General features: G+C 33.1%; 1 long non-coding RNA gene across 1 annotated transcript; it reads left to right on the top strand.

Moving 5' to 3' along the window:
• Window positions 1-13,131: 13,131 nt before the first annotated feature.
• On the top strand, window positions 13,132-16,304 carry LOC109379531 (uncharacterized). Its single transcript, XR_002123223.1, has 3 exons — window positions 13,132-13,206; window positions 14,881-14,953; window positions 16,207-16,304. It is a non-coding gene; the product is annotated as an uncharacterized LOC109379531 (long non-coding RNA).
• The last annotated feature ends 2,443 nt before the right edge of the window (window positions 16,305-18,747 follow it).

The following is an 18,747-nucleotide window of genomic DNA, read 5'->3' as shown; positions in this document are numbered from 1 at the left end:
AAAAACCACAATGAAGTATCACCTCACATTTGTCAGATTGGCTATTATCAAAAAGACAACAAATAACAAGTGTTGGCAAGGATGTGGAGAAAAGAGAACCCTCATGTAAATTAGTGCAGCCACTACGAAAAACAGTATGGAGGTGCCTCAAAAAGCTAAAAATAGAACTACCATATGACCCAGCCATTCCACTCCAGGTATCTAGCTGATGAAAACAAAAACAATAATTTAAAGAGATATATGTACCCCTATGTTCATTGCAGCATTATTCACAATAGCCAAGATATGCAAGCAACCTAAGTGCCCATCAACAGATGAATGGATAAAGAAGATGTGGCATGTATACGTATACACACACACACACACACACACACACACACACACACACACACACACACACACTGGAATATTACCCAGGCATAAAGAAGAATGAAATCTTGCCATCTGCAACAATATGGATGAACATAGAGGGTACTACACTAAGTGAAATAAGTCAGACAGAGATGGACATATATACTCTATGACTTGTTGACTTATATGTGGAATCTACAAAACAAAACAAGGAACAAATGAAACAAAAGAGAAACAGACTCATTGATGTAGAGAACAAACTGGTGGTTGCCAGAGGGCAAGGGGGTAGGGGGATGGGGAAAAAGGTAAAGGGAATAAGAGGTACAAACTTCCAGTTATAAAATAGATAAGTCTTAATGTACTGCATAGTAATAACTCTATACGGTGACAAATGGTTACTAGGCTTATTGTGGTGATCACTTTATAAGGTATATAAATATTGAATCACTATATTGTACACCTGAAACTAATATAATATTGTATGTTGACTATAAGTTTTTAAAAACCCAACCTGGTAGACATATATAGACACTGCATCCTAAAAGAATGTACATTCTATTCAAATGCACATTAAAAAGTACAGAAACTGGCACTATGTTAGGCTACTGAAAAGTCACGATAGCTTCCAATGACATGATATCATATGAATCACTTGGCCTGAACCTAGTGCAATGTAATTAGAAATTAAATATAAAGAGAGGTTCAAAATCAAAAAACAGAAAAAAAATACACCTCTAAATAATTCATAGGTTAAACATTATATCATAATTTACCTCATAAAAATTTAGAAACAAACAATAAAAGCACCCCATATTAAAACTTGTGTGACATAGCTGGAGAGTAATTCATCATGTTAAATAGATATTTTAGATAATAAGGAAGATTGAAAGATTAAGTGTTCATTTCAAGAAGCTATAATTAAATTTTCCTTTTCCACAAATAAGAGTAAAAAAGTGGAAACAATAGAAACAACCAGATATTATTTATATAGAAAACAAAGATACAACATAAATTATCAAAAAGGCATAACTTGGGTTTTTTGAAAACAATATAATAGAAAAATAATAGAAAATATAATAGAAAAATAATTCCTGATAAAATTCACCACACAAAAAAGAGATAAGCTACAAATAAATTACATAGAATGAGAAAGCAATATAAACACAGTTTTTGTAGCACTGACAAAAAGCATAAGAAAATACTAGAACTTTATACCCAATAAAATTTAAAACCTAAAACAGAGAATGTCTCAGAAAAAAAAAATAAATTCCAATATTCCTTAAGATACAAAACAAGAAATGTAATTGGTAAAATGTCCTACCTTTCTACTCCTACCCCAAAAAAGTAATCAAGCTGAAATTGTTCTATGAATTTTACCAAGTTTTCAATGATTCAATAATGCATATCTCATAGAGTTTCAGAGAACAAATTAAAAAAGACAAAGCTACCCAACCTAAGTTTAATATTAGTATAAGCTTGACACCAAAACCAGATAAGGGCAATGTACAAAATTAAAATTAAAGGTTAATTACACTTAAGAAAATAGAAACAACATCATAAACAAAATGCTTGCAAATCAAATCCAGGGATATTTTTAAATAATTTTCTTTGGCTAAGTATGGCTTTATAGGAATGCAAGAAATATTTAACATTATATTTATTAATGAAATACCCCACATTAGCAAGTGGTAAACAATGTGATCACCTCAATAAGTACATTAGAAGCATTTATTCATGATAAAAAAAGCTAAAATAACTATTTGTAGAAGGTAACTTCTTGAAACATGATTAAGAGGGTAAAATGTTAGAAGCAGTCTCTTTGATACTCATAACAAGACAAAGATGCCTCCAATATCTGACCTCTCCTGCAGTAATATAATCACTCATTGTTAAGTGGACCCATAACCGTCTATGTGGCTCAGCCCCTCTAGCAAATGGATATAACTATGTCATTTTGGAAGTGTTTTAAAAATGACGTGTGCAACTTACAGGATGTATCTTTAAAGTAAGCGAGCACATTTAATTTTTGATCCTTAGGCTTTCTTGCCTACTAAGCTGGACACATAGCTATGAATCATGGTGGAATATGTGGATAAGGGCCACATCCTAAAAATGGCTGAGCAACCAGATAAAACCACTTTGGCCTCTCACCATGGACTCACTATACCACTCCTGGTAGGTATTCTATTTAATTTAAACCACTGATTTTTTTTTTTTAATCTCTGTTATAGCTGTTGAGATTCTCACTAATGTGCCCATTTTTTTACCCCTTCTATTCATTGTTTTACTGGAGACTTTAGATTGTAAAATAGAAAAAAAAAAAAGAAATTATATAATTTATAGGTAAAACACAAAATCTAAGATAATCTACACACAAACCAGTTAAACTAGTAAGAACAATCATCCAGGTAATTGTTTACAGCATGAAAACATTAAAATTATACCATGAACCAGTAACAAGCCAACTGGGAAATATTACTACGAAGAGGCAATTTCATAGTAAGAGAAAAACCAAAAAGTGATCTAACATTGGATGTAAAAAAACTATCTATTATTATTATAGTGAAAATGATAAAATACCAAGTTATTTTAAAGTACATAAAAAGAGACATGTAAATAAGTAGACGCTGTTCATGAATGATTAAAAATGGGAAAATGCTCATTCTTCTCCAAGTAAGCAATAAATTCATATAATTTCAATAAAACTTCTAAAAGCATATTTTATGGAATTTAATTAGCCAAATCTAAAAATATTTTGGAAGTTCATGACTATATGATGTAATAGATATGTAGGAAAGTATTACAATATTTTTGGAAAGAAAACCCAACAACATCAGGATAGTAGTTGATTCCGGGGAGGGGGAATGGAATTGAAGAATACTAAAAGATTCCAACTGTGTCTTTAATATTTTCTTTTAACTATATCAGTGGAAAATATATCAAAATATGTTTATTCACTCAAGATGTTGAGTTTAACATGTTTGTAATGTTACTCTCCTTTAGTGGATATTTGAAATATTCATAAAGAAATAAATTCTGGCTGCAATGGCTGGATATCTTAACAAAAATTCCATTGACCTTGAAACTTCTGGGTAACATAACTGAATTGTTAGAAATATAAATTTTAATACAAATCGAAATTTAACTCTTAAATGTGACTATTTGGGGGTTTGTCATGCATCAATTAAATTTCTCTTTCCACCACCAATTCTTCCATAATTTAGATGGGGGAATCCAAAAGTAATTAAGTTCCCTTTCCTTATTTATTACGTCTATTTCAGCACAAATCATTGTCAATACATGCTTTTTTAGATGTGATACATATTTAATGGACTATTACTTGGCCATAAAAAAGAATGAAATCTTACTACTTGCAACAACATGGATGGACCTAGAGCATATTATGCTAAGTGAAATAAGTAAGGCAGAGAAAGACAAACACCATATGATTTCAACTTATTTGTGGAATCTAAAAATCAAGTGAACAAAAAAACCCCAGAAACAGACTCATAAATACAGAGAACAAACTGATGGTTGCCAGAAGGGAGGGGTTGGGGGCTAGGTGAAAAAGGTGAAGGGATTAAGAAGTACAAACTGGTAGTTACAAAATAGTCATGGGCATGTAAATTATAGCATTTATTGACTAAAATATAGTCAATAATACTGTAATAACAATGTATGCTGCCTTATAGGTAGTAAACTTATAGGGAGATCACTTTGTAAGTCGTATAAATGTTTAACCACTATGCTGTATACCAGAAACTAATATAATACTGAATGTCAACTGTAATTGAAAAAAAAGTAAATAAAATACATGCTTCTTTATTAAATTGGGGTTTAAATAAGAGGGCAATACTTTGTTTTCAACTGTTTGTTTGTTTGTTTGTTTGTTTATTTATTTATTTAAAATCAGGCCTACATTTCAAGTCCTGCCAATTTGTCTGGTATTGTGATTTTAGTTGAAATTTAGGTTGGTTCTAGTGTTTTGTCAATAACTGAAATAAACACATATGTTCTTTATGTTTTTTCTGCATTTGGGGGTACTGCCTTAGATATACCTTAAAAGTGGATTTATTGGCTCAAATGTTTGAATGGTCTTAAAACTAATTGTACTTCCAAATAGCTTTCTAGCCAAAAAAAATTCTAGTTTACGTGGCTATTGCAAATGATTGATATTTTCAATTTCACTATATAATTGCTAACATAGTGTATTAGTATTTGAGAGAATATTTGATAATTTAATAAACTATGTCTTTACTATTTAAATTTTCATTTGTTTAATAATGAGTTAATCATTTTCATCTTTATTAAATTGTGACAATTTCTGTGAATTTTCTACATGTTGACTTTAATAAAGGATAAAGTAGCGTTTTAGTATTTAATTAACAATTGTATAAGTTCTTTATATAACAAAATTATTAACCCTTTGCTATGTTTACTGGCTTCTCCAGTTTTTATCTTGGCTATGTTTCATGCTCTAGTTTAAATGTTTTACAGAGTCAAGTTTGTTCATTTTTGTCTGTGATTATTTTCTCTCATCTCCAACCTTATAAATCCTTTTCCTTGTGTTAAGTATTTACGTATTTTCAAAACATTTATGATAGTTTCACTTCCTAGATTTTATAATTTGTTGATTATATAATTTATGTTGAAGTGAAATATGAAACGAAATTTTGAAAGCGACTGTTTAAAAAAGTCAAGCAATTGTTCCAATACCACTTGCTGACTAAATCTTTCTTTTTCCATTGATAAGATTTTTAATGGAAATTTATTGTTTTTCTCCAAATATTCTCAAATAAAGAAGATATTTGTTTTTCCATATTATTTGTATATTATTAAATGTTATTTCATAATGTGGATTTGATTTTCTTTATAATATCTTATTGGATGAATGCAGAATAATTTTTAAGAGATTTCCTCTATCAGAGATAAAGAGTTTTGCCCGATCTTTTCTATCTTGCTAGCTAGCTAGCTACCTAGCTAGCTATCCATCACACTCCAGCAAGAGATTCTTTCCTTTTTTTATTATATGCTTCCAATATTCAGAAAATTAGAACATAGATAACAAACGTGCATAATGACTTAATGGTGACTTTTAAAATATAACTTTGATTACTTTAATTTTGTTAAAAACTTTAATAATTCTTTTTAGCTTTCTTTTTGTATATATCCTATATATCTTTATCTTTTAAAAATCTTTGTTTCTGGATGTTATATCTTTATGTTGCTTTTGAAATGGAATCTTTTAATTATATCTTCCAGCTTGCTTTTGCTGATAGGGAGGAAAGCTACTGAATTGTAAATGTTTATTTTATAATGATTCTTGTTAATAATATTAATACCTTTCAGCTGTTTTTCTTGTTGGCAAATAGTAATGTGAACTAAAAAAAAAATATTTCCTTCTTTTCTAAATGTATGTCTCGTTGTTTTCCTCATCTAATTGGACTGATTGTAACTTCCAGGATAATATTAAAGAAACGTTGTCCTGAGCCATCTGTTTTTTCCCTGAAGTTAAAGAGATTTAATTCTGGTGTCACTCATAAGGTATATTGGATCGAGATAGTCTTTATTATGTTAAACAGGGATCCTTTCTTTTCTAGTATAGTAAGAAGGTTTTATTTTGTCAAGCTTTTAAAAATGCTTGACACAGTTAACTATTAACATAATGCTTTTTAGCACTTAACAAGACAATTACATGGCTTTTATTCTCTTGCCAGAGATGGAGATATTTTCCACTCTTGCATTCTAGAAATGATCTACCTGATTACTGAGTATTTTTCTCTTAATACACTTAAAACACTTTGCTGGAATTTATATAGGTTTTCTCTTTCTTTCTTTCTTTCTTTCTTTCTTTCTTTCTTTCTGTCTGTCTGTCTGTCTGTCTTTCTTTCTTTCTTTCTTTCTTTCTTTCTTTCTTTCTTTCTTTCTTTCTTTCTGTCTTTCTTTCTTTCTTTTTTGCATGTACAGTGCTACATGGAGTCATACTGCAAAATTGTTTAATTTTCAATTTTCTTTTTGCTAGATTGTGATATCAAGTTGTTCTTGCATTTATTTATTTATTTATTTATATTTACATATGTATATATGTATGTATTTGTTATATAGTCTAGAGAGTCTACCCTACATGGAACAATTATTTTATTTTACTTGCACTTTTAATATTAGATTCTTAAAAAATACATTTAGATAATACATTGACATTTTGTCTATGGCTGCTTTAGAGGTACAACAGAATGCATAGTTGTGACAGAGACTGTAGTTGTGACAGTATAGATAATATTTACTATATGGCCCTTTAAAGAAAAAAGTACGCCAGCCCCTACCTTAGAGTATCACCGAAGCAGAAATTCAGCGGTAATGCCAGTCATCTTTTCTGATGCTCTCTGGAAAATTAATTAAACAAGGAGGCCTTAAGACTGATGTGGCTCTAATACCATGGCAGCCTACATAAGCAAACCAAAATCTAAGCCTGTAAATGCCTCAAGGTCGTGAAATGGAAAACTAAGGACAACCAATCACAAACAGACATCCAGGCTCTAAGTGACAGTCAATCAAATAATTTCCTTTCTTTGCTTCCACACCTTCTTTATATGTCTTTCTCCTGGCTTCTGTCAGTGGAGTGATCCTAATCAATTTCAGTTTGGTGCTGCCCCACTTGAATAGATTTTTGCTCATATAAAATCTTAAAAAAAAAATGTAATGTGCCTCAGTTTACCTTTTAATATCCCTCATCTCCCTATCTCCTAAGTAATCCAACTCCATCAATGCTGATATATCAAAATTGATGACGTTTTTTTGATTGGCTGATTTCACATTAAAGTATGATCAGAGAGGTAAGGGGCTAATGATTGTTACCTCAACTATTGTCTAACCAAGAAAGATAGGATTTAACATATTCCAGAAAACTAGATTATGAGAACACTAACTTTTTCTACAAATTTCACTTTTTCTTCTTTAATATTACTGTCATAGGTAGTATCACTATGTTGAGCCTTCCAAATTTTCATTATGATGGTTGTTATTGTCACAGTAATTATTATTTCAGCCAAGATTTTTTGATTGACCAAGGTGTTTTTGTATAGCATTGCATACACTGTCCTGGCCAGTTTTTGCTTTCTTTTTACTGACAGTAAATTTTCGGCAGCAACAATAAATGCCAAAAGCAAAGTGCTAAAGGGGGACAGATACTGTCAATCTAGAATCTTCATTAGTTTTACAGTAGGTTTCTTCTATGACATTTTTTTTTTTCATTTTCTTTAGTCTTCTATAATAGTTTGGCAGGGTGTGTGGTAGTCAGAATGGTGGCTTCCCAAGGATCTATGTCACAATCCCTGTAAATTATAAATATGTTACCTTTTGTGAAAAAAGGGACATTGCAGATGTAATTAAGGCTAAAGACCTCGAGATGGGAAAATTATCCGGGATTATCCAGGTGGGCTCAGTCTAGTGAAATGAAGCCTTACAAATTTAGAACCTTTCCTGGCTCTGGTCAGAGGAAGAAGTGAATATGAAAGAAGAGTTAAACAGATGCAGTGTTGATGGCTTTGAAGATAGAGGAAGGGCCTTAGGGGCCATGACCTCTAATAAATTTGTATTGATTACAAAGTTTGTGGTAATTTGCTATGTAGCAAAAGAAAACTAATGTACAGGATATATAAAAATCTAGCTTTGGCCTTTTTCTTTTTTTTTTTTTTTTAATCTTAGCACTAAAAGGCACTACTTCATTATCTTTCTGCACTTATATTGTTGCTCCTAGAAAGTTTACTGTCAGTCTGATTTTGTTGATTTTGTTTAAAGTTTTTATGTGTTTGGAGCATAGCTAATTTTGATTAGGAGTTGAAGTTTTGGCTCAGCTACTGAGCTTATCTAGAAAACTTTGTTAAAAAAAATAAAACCTTGTTATTGACTCCTCGGTAGCAGTGTATTTTTCTTATTGTGATTAGAGGCTATTTCTTGCACAAATTTAAAAATGTTAGAGGTTGTTTAGGCCTAAAACATAGTAACGTACTTTTGCAAATAATTTATGGAGCATAATACACAAATAAAATGTATAAATTTATTTATACAAATTAAATTATGATATTTTGTATAACTCAGTTAGGTAAATCTTATAAATGATATTATTACAATTATCCTTTTTAGTTTCTTAGTCCACCTAATCTCTCAAATCTGACAGATGTTCTATTCTTTCATTGTAAGTATATAGATATATATATTTTAGTTTCTTCATGTATGTATAATAGCTTTTACTTTATATATTTTGATGTCATTGTTCATCATGTTAAGATTGACTATTGTTATAATATCGTTAATGTGGATTGCAATATTTAACTAATTTTTAATTCATTTTGTTGTTTGTTGTCTAATTTCATAGGTGACTGTTTCCTTAAAAAATCAATATTTCTTATTGAATGATTAAAAATATATAGCTAAAATTTTCTCTAAAATGGCTTTGCCTTTATCCCATAAAGTTTGATAGATATGCACAAATTTTCATTGAGTTCTAAAGAGTCTGTACTTTTAGCTGTTTTTTCAGAAGAAATTCTTTTCTATTTCTAAAAGATTAGATTTATATATTAATATTTAATTCCTCATTCTTGGAACTGTAATAAGAGAATATGGTCCATCTGCTTTCTTGAATATAATGGGATTTTGCCATAGGTCTTTGTATGTAGACAATTTATAAAAAATATCCCATGAACACTTGAAAATCATGTGTATTCTATATTAGTTGGTTTTAGAGTTATCACTATAATAATCAATTAAATCAGACTTTTATGATTAACTAAATCTTGCATATCCTACTTAATTTGATCATTTCTGAACAGTACTATAAAATATTTCTTTTTTTTTTTTAAGATTTTATTGGGAAATTGGGGGGAGGGGAACAGTGTTAGGGAATTGGGGAAGGGGTCCGGCCAAGTTGTTGTTCTTCAACCTTCATTGTGGAGGGCGCCAGTCACGATCTGGTTTCCTGTTGGCAGCTCGTGGCCTCTAAGCTCAAGGTGCTGTGTTCAATGTTAGTTGAGGGTGGGCGTAGCCACCATCCCATGCAGGAGTTGAACCAGCAGCCTTGTTGTTAAGAGCACACACTCTATCCACCGAGCCATCAGGGCGGCAGCTCAGCTCAAGTTGCTGAGTTCAGTCTTAGTTGTGGGGTGGGTGTAGCCCACCATCGAATAGGCAATATTGTTGTTACACCAGCTGAGCCAGCTGAGCCATCCTGCCACCTGTTGGCAGCTCAGCGACAGCTCAGCTCAGGTGCAGTGTCACTGACCCATGTGGGAATCGAACTGGTGGCCCTGTTGCTCAGAGCTTGCACTCTTTTTTTTTTTTTTTTTTTTTTAAGCTGAGCCATCCTGCTACCTGTTGGCAGCTCAGCGGCTGCTCAGCTCGGGCTGGACTCGAACCGCTGTTGCTCAGAGCTCAAACTCTTGAGCGAGCTCTTAACCAACTGAGCCACTCGGCCGGCCCTAGAGCTTGCACTCTTAAGCCAACTCTTAATGAGCTGAGCCACTAGGCCGGCCCATAAAATATTTCTTTATGATTAAAGCCCTATCAGTCCCTCCCGTGAGTCCATTTTTTTTAGAGCAGAAAGCATAGTTTTAAACAGATATCAATCTTTATATGGCTTGTTATCATGTATAGAATAAAGTATAAACTTGTTGCTATTACCTTACTCAGTATTCTTTTAGTCTATAGAACACACTGAGTTGCTTCTTTCTTCAGAGCCCTTGCACGATAGTCCCATTTTCTGGAATAGTTCCATCTCCTTATCTCCCAACCATCACACCTTATTTTTGGCATCATTGCTTGTCTGTCTCCTTCTCATCCTACAGTTTCAAGTACTACTTAAATGTTTCTTTCCCATATAAGGCCTCTCAGAGCTAAAATCAGTTCTTCCTTGAGTAAGAACAATTTTCAAAATGAAATTCTTTATTTGTTTTTTCACTAGCTATTGGCCTCAGCTGCTCTGAACATAGAGGTTCCTCTGTGACTTTTGGGAATATATGTCTGCCAAAACAGTGAGAACCTCTCAGAGTTGTCCTTTCTTTTTTTATCTTTAAATTTCAGTACTTTGAGCCAATGTGCTCCTTTGCAATTGTAATCATATCTGCGTCATGTCGTCTAGAAAATGTTAATATTTACTGCTTCTTTGATAGCCTACTTCATAGTTTTACAGTGCTGCTAGACAATCATAATTTTGTATTTTTCCCCTTTCATTTTAGTAAAAGGTAAGGAGGTAACAGGTAAATAAACATGTGAGCAGAATTTGTTATATTGAAATTCAAATTTTAAAAGCTATAAAAACCCTTAAGGAAAGGGTATTGAATGATATATGGGCAAATGTTTTTCAGCCTATTTTTAGTAAATACATCTAAATTTGATACACTTGTATTATATATTATATTAATTTGTTTCATATTAATTAGCATTCTTGTTTATTTGGAATGCATTTACTTGTTAATAGGAGATCATACTTCTTATATACTTTATACTTCTATTTCCTTGGCCCTTAAAGATATGAAACGATGTTCAAATGTATTCATAGTAAGAGAAATGCCAATTAAAATTAGACTGAGTTATTATTTCTCCTCTATCAGGTTGGCAAAAATCCCAAAGTTTGACAACTGTTGGCAAGGCTATGAGGAAATAGGAACTCACATTTTGCTCATGGTAATACAAAATGACACAACCCCCATGGAAGAAAATTTGTCAATATCTAACAAAACTACATGAGCATTTACCCTTTGACCCAGAAAGCTCATTTCTAGGCATCTATCCCAAAGATACTCTGGAAAAATATGAAAAGACATATGCACAAAGCTATTTACTAGAGCATGATTTATAGTAGCAAAAACTGGAAAGAACCCAAATGCTCATCAATAGGTGTCTGATCACATATGAACTGTTATACATTCATACAATGGAAATACGTAGCTATAAAAAGAAATGAATATTTTTTATATACACATATGGAGTAATTCCCAGTATTATTTTTAAGTGAAAAAGAAAAGCAAGAGAAAACTATGTATGGTTTTCTATAGGACAAAAAGGAGGAGCAAAAAAGGACATAGATTTTGAAGATAAAAAATGTGCATAATTTGTTTTATAGATTTGTATTTGTAATCATGGACATATTTTACATAAATATAAAAATCAAATCAGGGCTGGCCGAGTGACGCATTGGTTAAGAGCTGGCTTGGGACACCAGAGGGCCCCGGTTCGGATCCCACATATGAGGGCCAGTGACACTGCCCTCTACAGCTAAGATGCTGAATAACAGCTCAACCTGGAGCTGGGTTGCTGTGAGTTGCCGGTGACAGCATAGGCTGCAGCCCCTGCTGCAGTGGGTTGCCATGGACTACTGTGTGTAGCCAGCAGCCAGCATGAGTGGCCCTCAAGCCACCATGAGCGGCCTTCCAGAAGCCGGCAACTGATCTGCCTCACCCAGGAAGAGCGTAATGATGATGCCAACTTGGGCCAGTGAAGCAACATCCTCCACAACTAGACTGAAGAACAAAAAGACAACAACTTGTCTGTTCCCCTTCCCCCAATTCCCCAATAAAAATCTTTAAAAAAAAAAGGACTTAAAAAAAAATCAAATCAAAATGAAAAAATGCAAAAAGTTAAAAACAAAATTAAAATGAAACAAATGAATCTAGCACTGTATTGAATTGGTGGCATAATGACACAAAGAAAGAATTAATGCAAGAGGCTTTAACATATAGTAAATTGAGGAACTTTCTTAGTGTTTTATATCCGAAAGACCAAAATGACAGAAAAATATTAAATTGTTTTGAGTAATCTAGGTCCTGTTTGTCTGTTACTGTTACAAGCAAATAAGTACATTAATGTCATCAGGAACTAAAAGTTTTGGTATAAGAGGGAAGAGATGTGGATATAAGATTAAGAAAATTAAAACTCTGTAACTCTAAATTTAAGTTAGAAATATCAAAACCATGGCATAATGTATTTTATCCTAAAACAAACCAAAAAACCAAGTAAACTAACATATTTCCTAGATTTGTTTACTGAAATGCCTAGAAGCAATGACTAACCCAATAATAATGAGCATTCACAATGCCCAAAGTGTGGCCACTAAGAACCAAGTCCCAGTGAACAAACCAAGGCTCCTTATACAAATGACTGAATCGAGGTCTGAGTCAGGAAAAATACAAGATAAGCATGGAATACTGTGTCATAACAGAAAGCAAGGGAGTTATATAAAACAGAACTTAAGAACCAACTTGAAGAAGTTCTTATTGGCCAAAGACAATTCAGAAATAAGCACAATTACACTGATACCTTTACGTAAAGACATTGTAAGAGAGACTAATATCATTGTAAGCATGGGGAGTTATCTATAGGAAGTTATATTATGCAGAATTTCCCCAAATTCCACTATGGGACCCATTTTGAAACCTAGAATATTTTTACCATTCCATAAAGTCATTGTTTTCCAACAGGACAATATTGTTTGGGGCCATTTCTAGATTTTTAGCCATTATTAATGCTCATTGCCAGCCAAATCTGCCATTTTCCCCCTCATTATTCAGTTTTTAATTTTGATTTATCTTTTGGCAACCTGGGGTACATTTTCAAAAAAAGTGTTTTTTTGTGTGTGTGGAAAAAGTACAAAATGGTATATTTTCTGATACATTGCTCATCTTAAAATGGCATTCACATAATAACAACAGCTTGATTGGGTATAAAATCCTTAAATCATAACTGTCCTCTCAAAGCACTATAAATGTTCATTTTCTTCTGGCGTTCTGAGACCAATTTAGCTGTGTTCTTTTTCAGTGTGAGATTTATACTTAAGAATCAAGCATTTCATCAGAATATGTCTAGGTAAGTATCTCTTTCACTTATTTTTCCCCAGTCATGGTAAGCCCCTCAATTTCTAGATTCAAAATGTTTTTAGGTGAGAATGCTTGTTTCAACTGCATCTTTATTACTTAACTCTGTTTCAATTTGCTTTTATCCTTATAATTTATAGTTTGCATATTTGTTATTTTATAATTATTTACTTCCTCTCGTGATTTACACTGCTTTATCTTTTCCTTCAACATAAAAAGACTACTTTTCACATCTGTTCTGTACACTGACTCATATTTTCTGCAGCTTCAAGTAGGCTCTTGATGTGTCTGAGATTTGGCTACTGCAGTTTTACTTGGGAGCAATTTCTTCTTATAATTTTTTCCTTGTCATCTCAATGTTTGTTTATTACTTAATCTCTTCTCATCTATAATTTATCCCATCATGGCAGGCTCTTCCTGTGGAGAGATAATGTTCTCTAACATTCTAGGACATTCCTTCCCTTCTTTTGTGTTACATTTTAAGCCTTGTATTTGTTGTTTTCTGGTTCACTGTTGAATTAAATACATGTCTTGCCCCCTGTTATGGAATGTTGAGAATGGGTGAATTTTTCCTAAGTTTCCTTTTAGTCCATTACAGGTCAAATCCTTACTTTCTTTTTTACTTTCTAACATATTGATCAAAGGCTGATTGCTACAGAATTTAAGCAGTGCTAAAGGACTGCCAAAGTAGTAGCTGGGGGAAAGCAAACAAAACAAAATGAACTTGAAGTTGTGAAACCAACAGAACAAAGAGTTATTGTAATTCTATGCATTCAGGTTTTTTTTCTTTATTTTATTTATTATTATTTTTTTGGAAGGGGAGGATAAGGTAGCTGGGCATCCCATTCCTTATCTTATTTTTGCCATCAACTCTATTTCAACTTTCTGTTTTCCTGAAGTGAAAATGGAATTTTTTTCATTGTCCTCACAGCTCAATTTATCATCTTTGAAGAAGAGGAAGCAACTTTTGGAGTAAATGAGGAAATCTTTTATCTTTTATGATGAGTAGAAGACCACATCACTGAGTGTGCTCCATTCCTAAGGCTTTTCCTGTCACAGGGGATATTTTCTCTTTGAAAGGGATGGAAACATCTTCCTGGAACTGATGGCCACTTACAGGCCACTTCTAACACCACTTCATTCCAGGAAATGAATCCCTGGCAGTTATACTGATCTATTTGGTGCTTGGAAAAGGGATTCCCCTTCTTTATTCTCTGTAAAAACAGTAGTTGGGTACCAAGGAGGTGTGTGGGAGAGGCATTTAGATTGGTTAACTCCTTGGATTCTTGCAACAACATACTCCTAATAAATTAGAAACTTGATTAATTGTGAGAAATATAATATTACCATCTCAGAAGGCTGTAACGTGTATTGAAGAAGTAAAGACACATTTATTCCAATTTGGAATATGTTCTATTTTTCACAAATGCTATCCTGGTATTTCCCTGTGATATTCAGAAACTTTCAGATGTTCACTTATGATTCAAGTGAATTTTCTATTTTGTATGTATTAAAAATAGTGGGTTAGTGAACATTTATTCTGAATATCCTAAATCCTGATGTTTCTCCTAACTGAAGTATTTCTGTTTGTTTATATAAAGTTAATAATAAAATTTTAGACCTGAAAATCACTGCACAAATATCTAATCATCTCCTTCTTTTATAGATAAATTCCTGAGATTCTGGAAGGATATTTACTTAAGTCCACCAACCCTGGTGGTATGAGTGAATGCTAGAATGTAAGTCAGTCTCCTTTCCCCTATATCAACTGCTTCACTTATCATATTTTAACTGTTTTTAAAAATATTTTTATTTGATTTACTAGAAAGCTTTAGAAGCTGAGATTGAGAAAGGAAAATAATATTTTTTCCTTCTAAAGTTTATTAAATTAGAACTGAATATTAAAATAACATGCACATAAGTTGTTGGCTTAGCCCTTTGATGTGTTAGAACAACACAAACACTATGAGATTACCATTTATATCAGAAGGATCAAGGATATATTTATCTAGGATGAATATATGGTTCCTGGATTCTAAAAATAGATACCTAATAAATTTCTCTCAAATGCAACATTTTCACAAGGCTACCTCCTGCTGATTACACACATGCTGATCCTTCTCCCTAGACCTCCATTATTATCTGGTTGACCACTAAATCATTCCATGGGCCTAAGTAAAAACTTAGTTGAATGATTTTTTCTGGTCATTCTTTTTATTACTGTTGGTACACATTTAATATTTCCATAATTTCTTGAAAGATAGGTTTTCTTCCTTGAAAACATCCCCATAAACTAGTAATTTTGTCTTAAAAATAATTCCACTGCATTGATAACATTATTCTTGTTTTATTATTTTGCTTTTGTTTTTCAGTCTCAAGAAGTATTCAACTTTGATTGTTTTGCCTTATTTTCTCTGAAAATCTTTTGTACATTTACTCTCTATAATTATTTGATTAGATAATGGAAGAAGCAACTTACAGAATCCCATGGGAGTGTCACTGTGAAAGAACTATAGACAATTATATTTAGAAGAGAAAATTTTAACTTTAGAACTGGACATATGCCAAGTAAACTAAACCAGAAGGCAGTCCTTAGAGCAGTGGTTCTCAACCTGTGGGTCGTGACCCCTTTGGGGGTCAAATGACCCTTTCACAGGGGTCGCCTAAGATCATCGGAAAACAAAAAGATATTTACATTACGATTCATAACAGTAGCAAAATTAGTTATAGAGTAGCAATGAAAATAATTTTATGGTTGGGGGTCACCACAACATGAGGAACTGTATTAAGGGGTCGCCACATTAGGAAGGTTGAGAACCACTGCCTTAGAGGGTGCAACCTCTCCTCCATATAATTTATTACCTTCCTACTTACTTCCTTCTTATTTGTGTCTCATTATATTGAACAAATTCTGTAGCTGGTCATATAGAGATCCTAGCTTGCTTGTTGCTTGCTACAAAAGGTACTGAGTCCTTGAACTTACTTTCCTCAGCTGCAACCCAACCCATTGTGTCAGAGCATTCATCTGGTCCATCGTGATGCCCATGAGACTTGAGGGACAAGGGGAACCTGTGGTAGTATGATGATGCACCTTCTGTAATAAACCATCTTATTCTGATACAATTAGTCTTGTTGTCTATTTTTGGCATCTGTGGAGTGGTAACAGGTTTACTCTTTGTCATCCTGTATGAGGCTGAGGTTGTTTTCTGACAGATTTTCAAGCTGCTGAATCTATATCCGTTAGCTCAAAATAACTTCGGAATAGTTAAAAAGGAGTGAAAAACTGAAAGTATTGGTAAGAATCTAAAATACAACTACAACCTATAATCTATAACTACAGTGCATATGCACTTTACATGAAATGTACTTTACATTAAATTAATCCATTCCTATATCACAGTAGGGGTGCAGCCAGATGAAGGCTGGTGTGGTCACAGTTGTAACAGGGCCTCTATGATGGATCACATCAGCCCAGAGTCTGGATCTATTGATAGCCTTAGAATCTCACCAAATGGATGTTGTCATATACTCAGAGTGGGGGAGTGTCTCATGTGTGAAGTTATGTCTAAACTAGAGACACAGTTCATTAATTATGAGAGATGCACTTTCTAGAGAAGGTAATGCTAGTATCTGCTAAACAGGGAAGACCCTTTCCCCTCATCAAGAAGCCAGTTCAAAGTCAGAAGACTACTCTGTAAGGTTGGAATCAGAGCAAAGGAGGATGGTAGTGCATGAGGTTTGGAAAACCGCTCCATCTTACTTCTCTTGTGCCCTAATTGCTCTGGTTTCTATGCACTGTCGACTGGTCCATTGCCAACTGTGGAATTTCTGGTTCCTGTTTCCTATATTTCTACTGCTTTCTATACACCATTTTTCTTGGATGTATTATTATAACAGATTTAGCTATTTCCTCATTAAAGCATTTTGGGAATGAGGCTGGTCAGATAAATATCTTCAGGTCTCACTCTTAGCGGTGGAGGTCTTCAATCTCTTTAAGATGACTTTGTAAATAGCTGACCTCATCTTTCTGCATTTGTTGCATTGGTGTCATTGTCAGCTTTAGAAATAGTTGAATGTCAAAAAAACTATATACTTATTATTGGGTATGTGCATAATGTATCAACTTAATGTTTTGTGTATGTGTTTACAAACACATAAAAAAAGTTCATTTGTTTACTCAACAAATGTGTACTTTGCACCTACTATGTGCTCAACACTTTTGTACGTGCCAGAAATACAGTGATTAGACAGTTAAGCTTTCCACATTCATGGAACTCACATTCTAGTGACAGTAAACAAGTATAGATATATATATGTATTTGTAGCATAATTTTAGATAGTGATAAGCTTATGAAAAAATAATGAAGCCATGTAAAAACTGAAGAAAGATAGGGGTGGCTGTTTTAGACGGTATCATGATAGTTTAAATAGGTCTTAGAGCACAAAAACTGTATTGGGAATGCCATTAAACAAACAGATGTATTTGCTAATTCTGCTATTTCCAGTTTGATCATAAAAACACTGCAATAACTATAATGTGAATATGTAACATCTGTCAATAAATCTGACATTTTCTCATCTTTGTGATTCAGACATATTAGCATTGATTTGTTGTAAAAAAGAAAATATAAAAAATCTCGTTCAAATGTAGTCAACATATAAATACTTTGAGGACACCGTTAGCAGTAGTGACATTTGAATGTGTGATGAAATGGAGTAGATGCCATAGAAATTCAGATAATGTTGAGAAATTCTCCAACTTCAGTTAGTATATTAGTTCTCTGTTCTTTCATAATCCATAAAAAGCTTGGAGCATACGGTTATGTGTTAAGAATTTTAAAAAATCCTATTTATGTGTACAAGTTCACATAAGATGCATCTTCCTTTGTGTATTATATAATGATGCTAAAATATGAGGTCATTTAAGGATTTTCTAACATGCAAAAAGAAATATATTTGTAGTTTTTACATTAGGATGCAATTATGCTGTAGAAAAGCACTATTGCCTAAATACATCTTGGAAACATGCTTTTGAGAGGGAATGAATAGCACACAAATTCTGATTCCTTTTAAGTTTTCTTGAATAATGGACTACAGACATGAGCTGAGCTTTAATAAAGTGCTAATTAGGAGTGCATGCCACAATTGGAATGGTGGCTGTATGAAATGTACAGAAATCTCAGCAGCATAGGAATGGCATGTGGCTTTTGGGGACAAGTTATGACAGCTAGGTACTGATTCTTTGATGCCATAAATCTAAAACCTCTAATGCTGAGAGAGACTTTGAGATTATCTATTCAAACTCTCAATTGCACGTGAGGGCTTAGCATGGGTGACTTGCTCAACACCGTGTGGCAAACGGGTCACCTGATTAACATTTCTGCTATGTCTCCAGGCACACACCACCTCACCTTTTCTCCCATTTGCTTTTCAGCCATTTTGTTGAACTTCATAGCACAAGGACTTACAAATAAAGTGAAATTCACACGTGTAAAAGTATCCTTTTGTTTGTTAGCTACTCCAGTGAATTTTT

The sequence above is a fragment of the Hipposideros armiger genome, unplaced genomic scaffold, assembly GCF_001890085.2.
Source record: "Hipposideros armiger isolate ML-2016 unplaced genomic scaffold, ASM189008v1 scaffold_2, whole genome shotgun sequence".
Lineage (NCBI taxonomy): Eukaryota > Metazoa > Chordata > Mammalia > Chiroptera > Hipposideridae > Hipposideros > Hipposideros armiger.
The sequence above is the reverse complement of the archived record's forward strand: the minus strand, read 5'-3'. Positions and strand labels throughout refer to the sequence as shown.